This window comes from Daphnia magna, unplaced genomic scaffold (assembly GCF_020631705.1).
Source record: "Daphnia magna isolate NIES unplaced genomic scaffold, ASM2063170v1.1 Dm_contigs176, whole genome shotgun sequence".
NCBI lineage: Eukaryota > Metazoa > Arthropoda > Branchiopoda > Diplostraca > Daphniidae > Daphnia > Daphnia magna.
In genome coordinates, this window is record NW_025533155.1 from 142,062 (window position 1) to 153,469 (window position 11,408).

General features: G+C 39.9%; 1 long non-coding RNA gene, 1 other non-coding gene and 1 pseudogene across 2 annotated transcripts; 1 reads left to right on the forward strand and 2 right to left on the reverse strand.

Annotated features, from left to right (window-relative positions):
- The first annotated feature begins 192 nt into the window (after positions 1-192).
- On the forward strand, positions 193-5,446 carry LOC123467351 (annotated as a pseudogene).
- On the reverse strand, positions 3,443-4,814 carry LOC123467352. The gene is made up of 3 exons (XR_006641733.1): positions 4,748-4,814; positions 3,656-3,804; positions 3,443-3,600 (listed from the first exon to the last, which is right to left on the reverse strand). It is a non-coding gene; the product is annotated as an uncharacterized LOC123467352 (long non-coding RNA).
- Positions 5,447-6,685: 1,239 nt separating the features above from the next.
- On the reverse strand, positions 6,686-6,805 carry LOC116925968. Its single transcript, XR_004395829.2, has one exon. It is a non-coding gene; the product is annotated as a U5 spliceosomal RNA (small nuclear RNA).
- Between the last annotated feature and the right edge of the window lie 4,603 nt (positions 6,806-11,408).

Here is an 11,408-nt window from a genome sequence, read left to right on the forward strand (position 1 = left end):
ATGTATAACATGATTTTGTAATTTTTGGTTTTGCAAGGTTTTCCCTTTTTTCTTTGCAAAACTTTATTTAAATCAAGGCTTTCACAACACTTTGTCATTTTTTCCCCGTAGGCCTCCCAACTCCCATCTCTGCGGCCACCATCCCTCTCCATGACGATCAATGGGGCGGGGCGGCTAGGGTCTGGGTTTCCAGAAGTTGCTGCCTATAAAACCAGACGCAGCTGCTTTTCTGTCTGTCAGTTTCTACCGAAACAGTTCGCATTCGAACACGATTTATTGGCTTTCGGCAACGTTAACGTTTGAATAATTTTAAACTATACTAATAAACGCATTTAAAATGCCGGAATCACCATTTGGAGCTGATGTGGGTAAACAACCTGGTCTGGAAATTTGGCGAATCGAGGTAAGGACAGCAAAACAAATCATGACTAAATGAAATTTTCACGTCAAACCTAGAAATAATAAACAGGGACATCGATTGTTGACATAGAAATACGTGAAATTTGCGGTGTTTTCAGAATTCAGATCACGTCTTTTCATTATCAGAATCGGATTTCCAGTTGCCGCGTACACAAACGAAATCATTATAACAATCAAAATCAAACTTAACGGAAAATTCCTTATTTTGGAGAAACGTTCGTACTGGCACAAAATTGAAAAGTTTCAAAGTGAAAAAGTAGTGAAAGGTTACACAAAACACGGAACTAAAAATCTAAATTTAGAACTTTAGTTCCCCTCAGTAAGCTTCTCTTTCTAGCAATAACATTGTACAAACTCCCGGAAATGCCAAAAGAAGAGAATATGTTTTGAAAAATGTTATACGTGTCTGTCTTTGCCTGCTCCAAGGTTGCCAGAAAATGCACCAGCGAAAAACAATGTTGATTGCCATTTACTAGTGTTGATTCGCCTGTTAAATTATCGGAATGCTACTGTTAATACTTTCTAACGTTATCCTACTCACATACGCACTAACTAGATTTCATAACTGAAGAATAGCCCACGGCGATTCCGTTTGCATAGGAAACATGGGCTGTTGAGCACACAGGTGTACAGGTTACGGTACAATGAGCGCAAGTCTGGCACACCTTGAGGCAGTGGTAGATGGCCATGGCAGAATTGTTTAACACCCACACGCCTTGCGAATAGGACTTCATGCACCACTGACGCATGTTTTTCGAAACAAGGGGCACAATGGCGTTGTCATCAAGCTGAAACATTCGCTGAAAATTCTATGGCTGATTTAGAAACCGGGAGGACCAAACAATAACGTGGTTAACATAAGGCAAAATCCCATGTCGTAGGAAGTTATTCTTTTTCCATGGCACATCTATCGGGTTCTTTCCTGTACATGGCTGCAGGTGAGTAACTCCGAGTTCTTCCTCACGTAGCCCCTGGCATGGGGAAGGGTGATCAATTGGGATGGAGTCACCACACGACTCATCCGGTTTCTTCATTCCCAACTGTATGCTTTAGTGGACAGTATCGAGATGACGCAAGTTTTGGACGTGAAGCATAAACCCCATTAATATTTCTTCATCGTCAGAATACTTTCCTGGGAATGTTTGATTCATGCCGGAAACCCCCGATAAGATAAACTGGAGCAAATAAACTATTCTTGAAGCATTTCGGCGAACACCGTTACCTAAATAACCACAATAGAACTAAAAATATGCCCATTACGAAATTACGGTTTACAACGGTGCAGTCACAAAAAAATTAAAAGCCAAAGTCAAAGTACATTTTCCCGGAAGGAAAATGTCGATCATAAACCACATTGGCAACCAAAAGTTGAGATATTGAAACAGTTGCGTTTTTCTTACAATTCTCGCCTACTAATCTTATTGTAGTAGCTCAAAAGGGATTCTTCTAACGGAAAAATGGTTCCCGAAGTGAATTTCACATTATCAAATTCACTTGCAATATTAAAGAATTCAACTTGGCCGACTTATCCTAAAAGCGTAGTTGCGCTCCTTTCGAAATGGAAATATTTATAGAGAAATGTTGACATATCTTTGGGCTTTGGTGACCAACGTGACGAGCGTATGGTGCAATTTCTAATTTCGATCCATATGTCTTTACAGAATTTCGCACCAGTTCCATACGACAAAAGTCGTACGGAAAATTCTACAGTGGAGATTCTTACATTGTTCTGAACGTGAGTATTTTTGGAACACACAGCGTCTGCACAGAAAATCTTAATATTAATGATAATTATTTTTACAGACCCGCCTGTCCGGTGACAAGCTGAAATGGGACATTCACTTTGGCTCGGGAAAGACACTTCTCAGAGTATGTTATTGAAAATCCATGGAATTTTCCACTGGTTCCATTTGACAGAAAGATAATCAGTATTATTTAAAAGAATAAACCTCTTTCGGCGTTGGCAATACCGATCTCGATCTGTCACTGTCTGACCGTTTCCAATGAAGCAATAAACTGTGATTGATTATAGGATGAAATGGGAGCAGCGGCAATCTTCGCTGTTGAGTTAGACGATCATCTTGGTGGGGTTCCTGTTCAACATCGGGAAGTTCAAGAATATGAATCGTCGATGTTTCTGGCAAATTTCCTGGGGGTAACTAACTGCTGATCTATTTCTCTTAAGGAGCTAAACAAAATGTAATTATTCATTAAAATATCACGATGTGAAGGTGTACGATACCTCGATGGCGGAGTTGCCAGCGGTTTTAAACACGTTGATCCCGATCAGGTGGAGAAGAAACTTTGCAAGTTAAAGGCAAGCGAAACGTTCGCATCCGACAGGTAAATTTGCACTGGCAGTATTCCTTGAATATTCAGACGGAAAACTAATGGAAATTCCTGCAGGTCCCCCTCGATGTGTCTTCGATGAACAAAGGTGACTGCTTCGTTTTGGACGCTGGAAAGGTCATTTACGTGTATATGGGCAATGGCAGCAAAAGATAGAACGCTTGAAGGCTATTCAAGCTGCCAATCAAGTCCGGGACCAGGACCATGCTGGAAAAGCCAGGATTGTTATTCTCGGTTCGTTGCCTTTGTGTACAAATTCAAAATCACGATTTTAATGACTATTTTTGTGTAACGTAGATGAATTCAGTGGCGGCGGTGATATTACCACGTTTTTCAACGAGCTAGGTAGTGGATCACCGATGGAAGTTCCGGAAGCGGTCTACCGAGGACGATGACATCTCATTTGAGAAGCAGCAACAGGCAGGAATTCAATTAACATTGTTAAAATCGAGGAGAACCTCGTAATCTTCTTTAATACTCTAGTCGTCAGTAATATTGTTCCGCGTGAGCGATGCTAGCGGTCAACTGGTGATTGAAGAAATTGGGCAAAACCATTGCAGCAATCTATGTTGAAAAGAGAGGTTAGCTGCCAATCCCTTCTTTCCTATTTTTCGTTGAATATAGTTTTTGCAGTTTTTACTTACACTTTTCACGAGAAATTTGCTTGTGACACTAAACGCATTAACCGTTTGATTTTTTTTTTTATTGCGCTTCTTGCTTTCACTAATACGCCAACAATTAACTGTTTGATTTCGAAGAACGATGAAAGCGAAAATTCGGTGAGTCTCTGCTTTGCGCATAAGTTGCATCCAAAATTTTGCAGTGTGGCCCCTTAATGATAAAGAAGAATTGTATGGTTTTACTGATAAAAGTTTTACTTTTTTACAGGATTGCTTTATCCTCGATACTGCAGGATCGGGACTCTTTGTTTGGATCGGCCGAGGATGTACTAAAGCTGAGAAACTTGAAGCGATGAACGTGGCTCAAAAGTTCTTGACCGAGAAGGGTTATCCGATCTGGACTAAGGTAAACAATCTGCTCAAATAGAAATCAAAGAATTTACTTGAAACGAAGTGACCTCAGGTTAACCGCGTCGTGGATGGCGGAGAACCCACGATTTTAAGCAATACTTTGCCAGCTGGAAAGAAGAAACGACAACATCCCAATTCCATGTCCCTGTACCCACTAAAAACGGTCGCATCGCAGGTAAGAAATTTAGTTTCTAGGATTTTACTAATTTATAAAAAATTTACCTATTCATTTTTTTCGCTTTAGAGTTCAATGTTAGCTCTCTGCGTAGAGACAAACTTCGCCTGTTACTTAAACAGGGCGGTGCAGCTCCAGGATTTTCACCCGATGATGGTTCAGGACAAAAGGAAATTTATCGTGTCGAGAATTTCGAACTGGCACCGGTTGATCCCTCTGCCCACGGAATGTTCTTTGGAGGGACCTACGTTATTAAGTACACTTACAATGTCGGTGGAAAAAATCGCTACATCATCTACTTCTGGCAGGTAAATATTTGGAAGGACAGCAAAATATACAAAATAGTCAAATGCCCATTTTCTACTGAATTCAGGGTAACGACAGCACCCAAGACGAAAAGGCCGCCTCAGCAATCCATGCTATGAGATTAGACCGCGAAGGCCGGCAAGGCAGTACAGGTTCGCCTCACCCAAGGCAACGAGCCCCCGTCATTTCATTAAGATGTTCAAAGGTAAGATGATCATCTTCACCGGTGGCCACGCCAGTGGATTCCGCAACATTCACGATTACGATAGCTACGATGTGGATGGAACCCGTCTGTTTCACGTAAGTCTTACCAGTAATATCGCCCATATCGAATTATTCTATCCGCGTCTCTTAATAAACAGGTTCGGGGTTATGGAGCTGATGATATGCGCGCTGTACAGGTAGCCGAGACCGCTTCACTCAATTCGGACGACGTGTTTGTTCTGGAGACCCCATCAAAACCTACCTATGGAATGGCGTTGTAGGCTTGGCTCGTTTCATTACAACCGCAATAGTTTTGATATTTATTTTCATCCAATTCGCAGGCATCGTCTGATGATGAAAAGAGCCTTGGAGTAGAGATTGCAAATCTTGTGTCCCCTGGTCGGGAATTGGTTCCTATCAATGAAGGCGAAGAGCCGCAAGAGTTTTGGGATGCCTTAGGGTGGTAAAGGTCCTTACACCACTGTCCAACCTGATCCTCCGCCAGTGTTGAAGGCCCGTCTCTTCCACTGCATCTTGAACATAGCCGGTCGTCTAAGGGTGGAAGAGATCAAACCCTTTAAGCAAGAAGTACCCAAATAGACATAATGTCTCATTTAAACTCACTTGATAAACTCATGTAAATTTTAATTTCACAACAGGATTTGGTTGATGATGATGCGATGGTGATCTGATCTAATCATGAAATCTATGTCCTGATTGGACTGCATTCTAGATCAGGAGCGGGCAGCTGGTTTCAAGATGGCCCAGGTAGACTTCTACATGTCACCATTATTTCACCATTTACTGTAATTCATTTATCTGGTGTAGGAATACTTGAAAACTGAGCCATCTCAGCGTAGTGTTGACTCAACACTCTTATTCATGATTCATCAAAGACAGGAGCCAGGAGAGCTTCATCGATGTTTTCCCCACCTGGAATAGAAACATGTGGAAGGTATAATAACAAGAACAGCAAATTCATCTCTAAAACCTTTGCCAGTAAACCTCTTGCCAACAGCAGTTTTCAGCCTCTCTTCATGTTAAGCTATGACACTTTGTTAATCTTACGGTTCACACACACAACAACCACTTCCAATCTAGTTTTATTTCCCCAAAATTGTGTGTGCCAATGGAAGTTGCATAGACTACAGACGAATACTTGTCTTGATTTTTTGGGTTCTTATAGCCATTGGTTTGCTGCAACAGTTTCTCTCAACTGAGCCTCACCTTTTGGGTTAAGTTCTATCCTGTACTGACCACTTCATTCATTTTACTTTTGCTTCTTTCCCAAAGCATGCTCGTTGTTACTAAAAACTTCTTTATTAATCTGATTTGATGTACCGTAGTTTCTAAGACGACCTAATCCTATTTAGTGGTTTTGTTTGCAACGTCCGATTTTTTGTTTTCGTTTTGTGTTTTAGAGCAGAAAACTTACGAACAAATAAAAGCAGAGATCATGGCATCCAACGGAGTTGAAGACGACGAGTAATTTCTGTGAACCAGAAAACTTCGCGGCATTTGTGCGACTTCTTAGCCAAGTTTTATCATGCTTTCGTTTCGTCTGCTCTAACCATTCTAACAAAATGACTGCTTATTACCGAAATTCACTTGCTAATTTGAATACGGTTTTACTGAACGACGCACAATATTTCTGCACTTAACTCTCTTGTCTATTCTGTGATATCCTTTTCCTGTTCCTTAACGCACTAACTAATTTTTAAGTAATTCAAAAGGATGCGTTAAACTTCGTTCTTATTAGAAAGATCAAATCCGATCTGAAGGTTATGATATGGGGATTATACGCCATCACATTGCTTTTTTTGCCTGTCCGAACTTCCGGTATTTGCTCGTTTTTTCTGCTTTGACAACTTTTTACCTGTGTTTGCCATCCAACAATCTATAAAGTCTAATACACTATTCGAATATACAAACCGACAATGTATATATGAAATCCTCCATAACATGCTTATTACACTTGAGAAACCTTGCAGAAAAGTAGGTTAGGTTTACTCAAATAAAGTTTCGTTCGATACCGTATTGCGTATTGCTAGCACACTTACACTGTCTAGCTAAAAGGTGCAAAACAATAAATTAGCACTGCAGACGAGGATACACTTCCTGAGTTACACGATAACATAGTTCATAGTTTTATTTTATCATGACATTCAAAATATCCTTTTTGCTTTATTATCTTAGGTATGTGCCTTCATAAGAAGACACAATTCAAAAAGTGGAGTCATAGACTCATCAGTTGCTCCCGACCACGGAAATCTTTAGTAAAGGCGAAAGATTTATCCGGGTGTTGATCAAACCAGAGTACCTTAGGTCCGTTTTTCTGGTAGTATTTATGCATGTACCACATGAAATCTAGAATCGCAAAGTGGTTTCCCATTGCAGAGGCATACTCTTTTAATGATCTTTCATATTTTTCACAGTTTTAAAAATTTGTTAGATGTATTTAAAGCTTATCAGAGCTCATTTTAGAGTTTTTAAATTGAACAAAAATAGAGGTTATAACTGTGAAAATATACTAATAATTGGGTGAATACAAAAATAGTAACGAATGGACCAGCAGCGTCATCCAGTTTGATTAATCGATATGTTACGGTTGTAGTACCCGATTTCGATACCACCTCTATGTGGAAAATCTATGATTGTGGATGTACGCTTACGCTGTGATTTAAACGCGATGGGTGATAAGGCGATTTAATAATTTATATTCTGCAACTGCAACATGCAAAATTCTTTGATCTGCTCACCATGAAGTTTCCTGCGAATAAGCCCGGCACCTTCGTCTTCTGTGGCAAGGAGCGTCTGAAACAAACAGGCAGATCACTAACTTTTTCATTGTAGCAAAAACTCGTGTTAAAAAAGATTTTTCGGACTTATATGATCAACATGGATTAGAAAGGCTTCATCACTTGCTTATTCCGGCTTATTCACAGTTGCTCAATCAGACGTATGCCGTGCATGAAGGACCCGACCTTTACAGCCGAACAAAATAACTAGTAAAAAGAGATTGATCCACCTGTTCTCTAGACTGCAGAGTCCAAACGCCATCTTTCCAGGTTAGCCAGTTGGCGTTATTAGGAGACGATGTTCTCAGGTCGCCACGGTGCCACACTAGGGGAGCCTCCGACTGAGTGAACACTGTCAATTCCGGACATACGATGACAGCACCATTGAGGCTCTTAGATTATCAACACCTTCTAACATGCAACAGCCGGCACCGGAATAAGCTGGAACAACAGGAACTATTGAGCATTGACATTCGGATGGAATACCGTCGCATCTACGTACAACACGATCCCCATGCGTTGTGTATGGCGTTCCAACATATACCCCAAGTTTCTTGAATGATTGCCATCGAAAACATCCACGGAATCAATATTCGTCTTTTGCGTAGATTGAGGAAAGTGAAGGACAAGGATGTAGAGAAAATCACCTGTTGCCTGATATAGCCTGATGTCGACAGTTCTTTTGTTTGCTTAATGCTTAATGCTTTAATGCTTGCAGCATTAAAAAGCCAGCACAGTGAGATGGATTGCCAAGATTTTATTTAAGAAAGTAAGAAGCTTAATTTAAGCATATGGAAAGACAGTATCAAAATCGAAACAAAACGTTGGTTTTACTTCCAAAAGCGGCATCGTGCAGAACGTGAACATGTTGCAGAACTTTACCATCGTGATTGTAGCTCCACGATATTGAAAGCTAATCACTGGGAGGCGATTCTGTTTACCTGGCGGATTGACTTAAGGTTTACGGGCAAGAAAATGATGCGTGCGTTGATACCAAGGAAATGAGAAAACAGCGGACAAAGTAAGCCAACGATGCTTTGATTTTGAATTTGTATATAATTGGCTTTTTTAACGAAATATTCGAAATGCAAGAGTGACGGTTTGCATTTTGATTCCTGTCAGTTGATGGAATTCCTCATAGACTACAATTTCCATTTTTTTTTTTTTTTTTTTACGAAGGATATATAGTTCCGGATTACTAGGAATTCAAACATAAATCTTTGAGTATTTAAAGGATTATATAGTTTATGATTCCTAATAGTTGACGCAATAGAAGTCGACAAAATAAATCTTCTCCTTTCCTGGAATTCGTCGCCATTTTTTTACCGTTAAAATAAACAAAAGAAGATAATAAACATTTTAGTCTTAGAGGAGAAAACTGTGAACCTGGAAAAACGCAATCACAACAAAATCTACAAGTCTATATACATTTAGCCATTACACACAGAGGCATTTTTAGCCGTATGTCTCTTACTATATAGTTTCGATTCTTGCCCAAACAAACCTCTGCCCAAAAAATCCATCTATTGATGTTTGACAATAAGTTTCTATAAATAAAAAAATTTTATACTATTCCATCAAGTAATTTAATCATTCACATTATAGTGTCTACAAAAATGCGTCATATTACGTGGCTTAAAAAACTACTTTTTGATAACACATATTGCACATAATTAAACAACGTTACAGGCTATGTAGTCCCACAATTATACGATTCATGTGGGCTGGTATGTCATCGATTGTTGGGATACTGAGACAAAATCTTCAAGCTAATATAAATACACGCCGAAGATGTATTCAATGTAAACTAGACAAGACATTATTATCATACAGACCTGCCCTAAAAAAAAAAAAAAAAAAAACGCCTATATAAACCATGTTGGTGTACAAATGATGTCTGCAAGATGTGTGGAATGCATCCAGTCAGTATCTGATGAGACTCTCAGACCTCGACAGGAGAAGATGTTGTTGCTGCTGCCACAAAGGCTCTTCACACAAGCACACATTGAAACAAAAAGCCTCGCCGTGAAAGTGACTGCAGTATATAAGTATGTGCCGTATATAAGACACGATACCCTTCAAAAATACAAAAAGAATAAGATAAAAAAAAAAAAAAAATCCAAAAGTAAAACAGGACCCGTAATACAAGCAATCGATAAGCTAAGACCCAAGTCTGCGGAAACAGAGAGAGAGAGAGAGAGAAGCGGAAGCCTGCGTTTGACGAGCCACGACGGAGAGCGCCCAGCACACATGGTTGAAAGCGAACCATTTCCGTGGACACAATCGGCTCGTTGTCACAGGCCGATATTATTCAGTGGCCAAGCTCGAGCGGAGCGCATCGAGTCACGTTCGCAAGTCTCTCGATCATCTTTTTGTTTCGTTTCACCAATTATTCTTTCCGCCGACTGATTACATCATCCATCCAACAAGCAAGGCCCTGGCTTACCCTTCACGAGTAAGTCCTCAACTGAAAAACAAAATCTTTACTACATTTGTGATATATAAGCCAAGATTCTTAACATATTGTAACTGGATAATGCTTGATATGTTCATGGTTCTATTTGAAGACATTCTTATGAAACTTGTCTTGTTTCTAAAAACAAACACAAAATGGCGCTCGAATCTAACCCTTTTCATCTACATCATATGAATGAGCCTAATAGACCTATACATAAATAGTCTGTCCTCACAAATAATAATATTGACACATCTGTTGAAACAAATATTAAAAATCAATAACACTTCTAAACAATTAATCGATGTTTCTATTAAAACAAAATTAAAATGTGAATAGCAAACCATCAATTCACCCTGTTTCTTCATGTTGCTGGCATCCGTTGGATATAATTCCTCCCACTTATTTCACAATCTCCACAGCAACAAACAAACCCATCACTTATATTATATCCTTCATCTCATTGGCTGCGAGAAATCCATTCAAACAAAATCTCTGATCATCACCACGATTGCCGGATCGTGTAGCCTTATCTATCTGTGAAGAAACAGAGAGGTCGTATGTGTATTTATAAATCCTTAAAAGAAAAAATACGCAAAAAATGAGTCGACCGCCATTTTGGCGAATACCGCGAAATCAGACGAGGACGACGACCCTGATGCCGGAATCGTCATCGGCACTGGTACGTAATTTCTAATAAAATCCCCTTCGATACTTCCAACACGATAACAGGAAAATGGTATCGTGTATAGACCATTCTCTCCCTGTGGTATTCAGTATTTTTTTATTACTATTAACATAAGTTGCCATGCTGGCAGGAGTGATCCAATTTTACCTCCTGTCTTATTACATTGTATATAATCATGTCGCTTGAAATGTCCAGATGGTAAACGTCCACTGTCCAAAAATGCACACCGGTTGATCCAACAAATGTTATATCTAAATTTACTGACGTGACCAAGACTATTTAAGTGTAATGATAGGTAAAAGACTACTAGAGGGGGACTAAATGCGCTATATCTACGTATTTCCCCAATTTTTTTGCCTAAGCTTTTCCCCAAACGGACACCCATGCGAACAACTTTTTTCTCCGCCTCGCCCGCCTCGCCCGTCACATCATCACGTCGCCACGCCAAGATGGCTGTTAATTTCGCTTCCACATGAAACCCATCCTATTTCCGCGCCAGCCTGGGGATAGCCCTGTCAGTAACGTGTGCCAATCTATTAGAGTACAACGTTGTTGACTTGTCTCGCTACGCCCATTCCAGCCGAGCAAAACAACAGCGGCACGAGCCATTGACGAGACATTGCTATCCTGATGCGTGACCGGTCCCGATGGAAATCAACAACAAACATCCAAATGTAAAACGCAAGTGCATTAAAGCATCACGTATGCAAATTCTTAGCATCACTTTTATTATTTTTTTTTCTTCTTCATCCGCCATCGAGCAGTTGATTTTTTTTTTTTTATTATTTATTTTGTTTGTTGCCTATTCATAAGACAGATGATCGATGACGATAAGGAACATTTTTGTTTTAAATCTACTGGCTCAGCGTGAATTGTCGCTAGCACGGACAGGCGACATTTCTGAATAAGATGGAAACCCACGATGTGTGGATTATTCTATGCCAAGGTTACATCACAAGCCAGGCATCATCAACCATGGTTT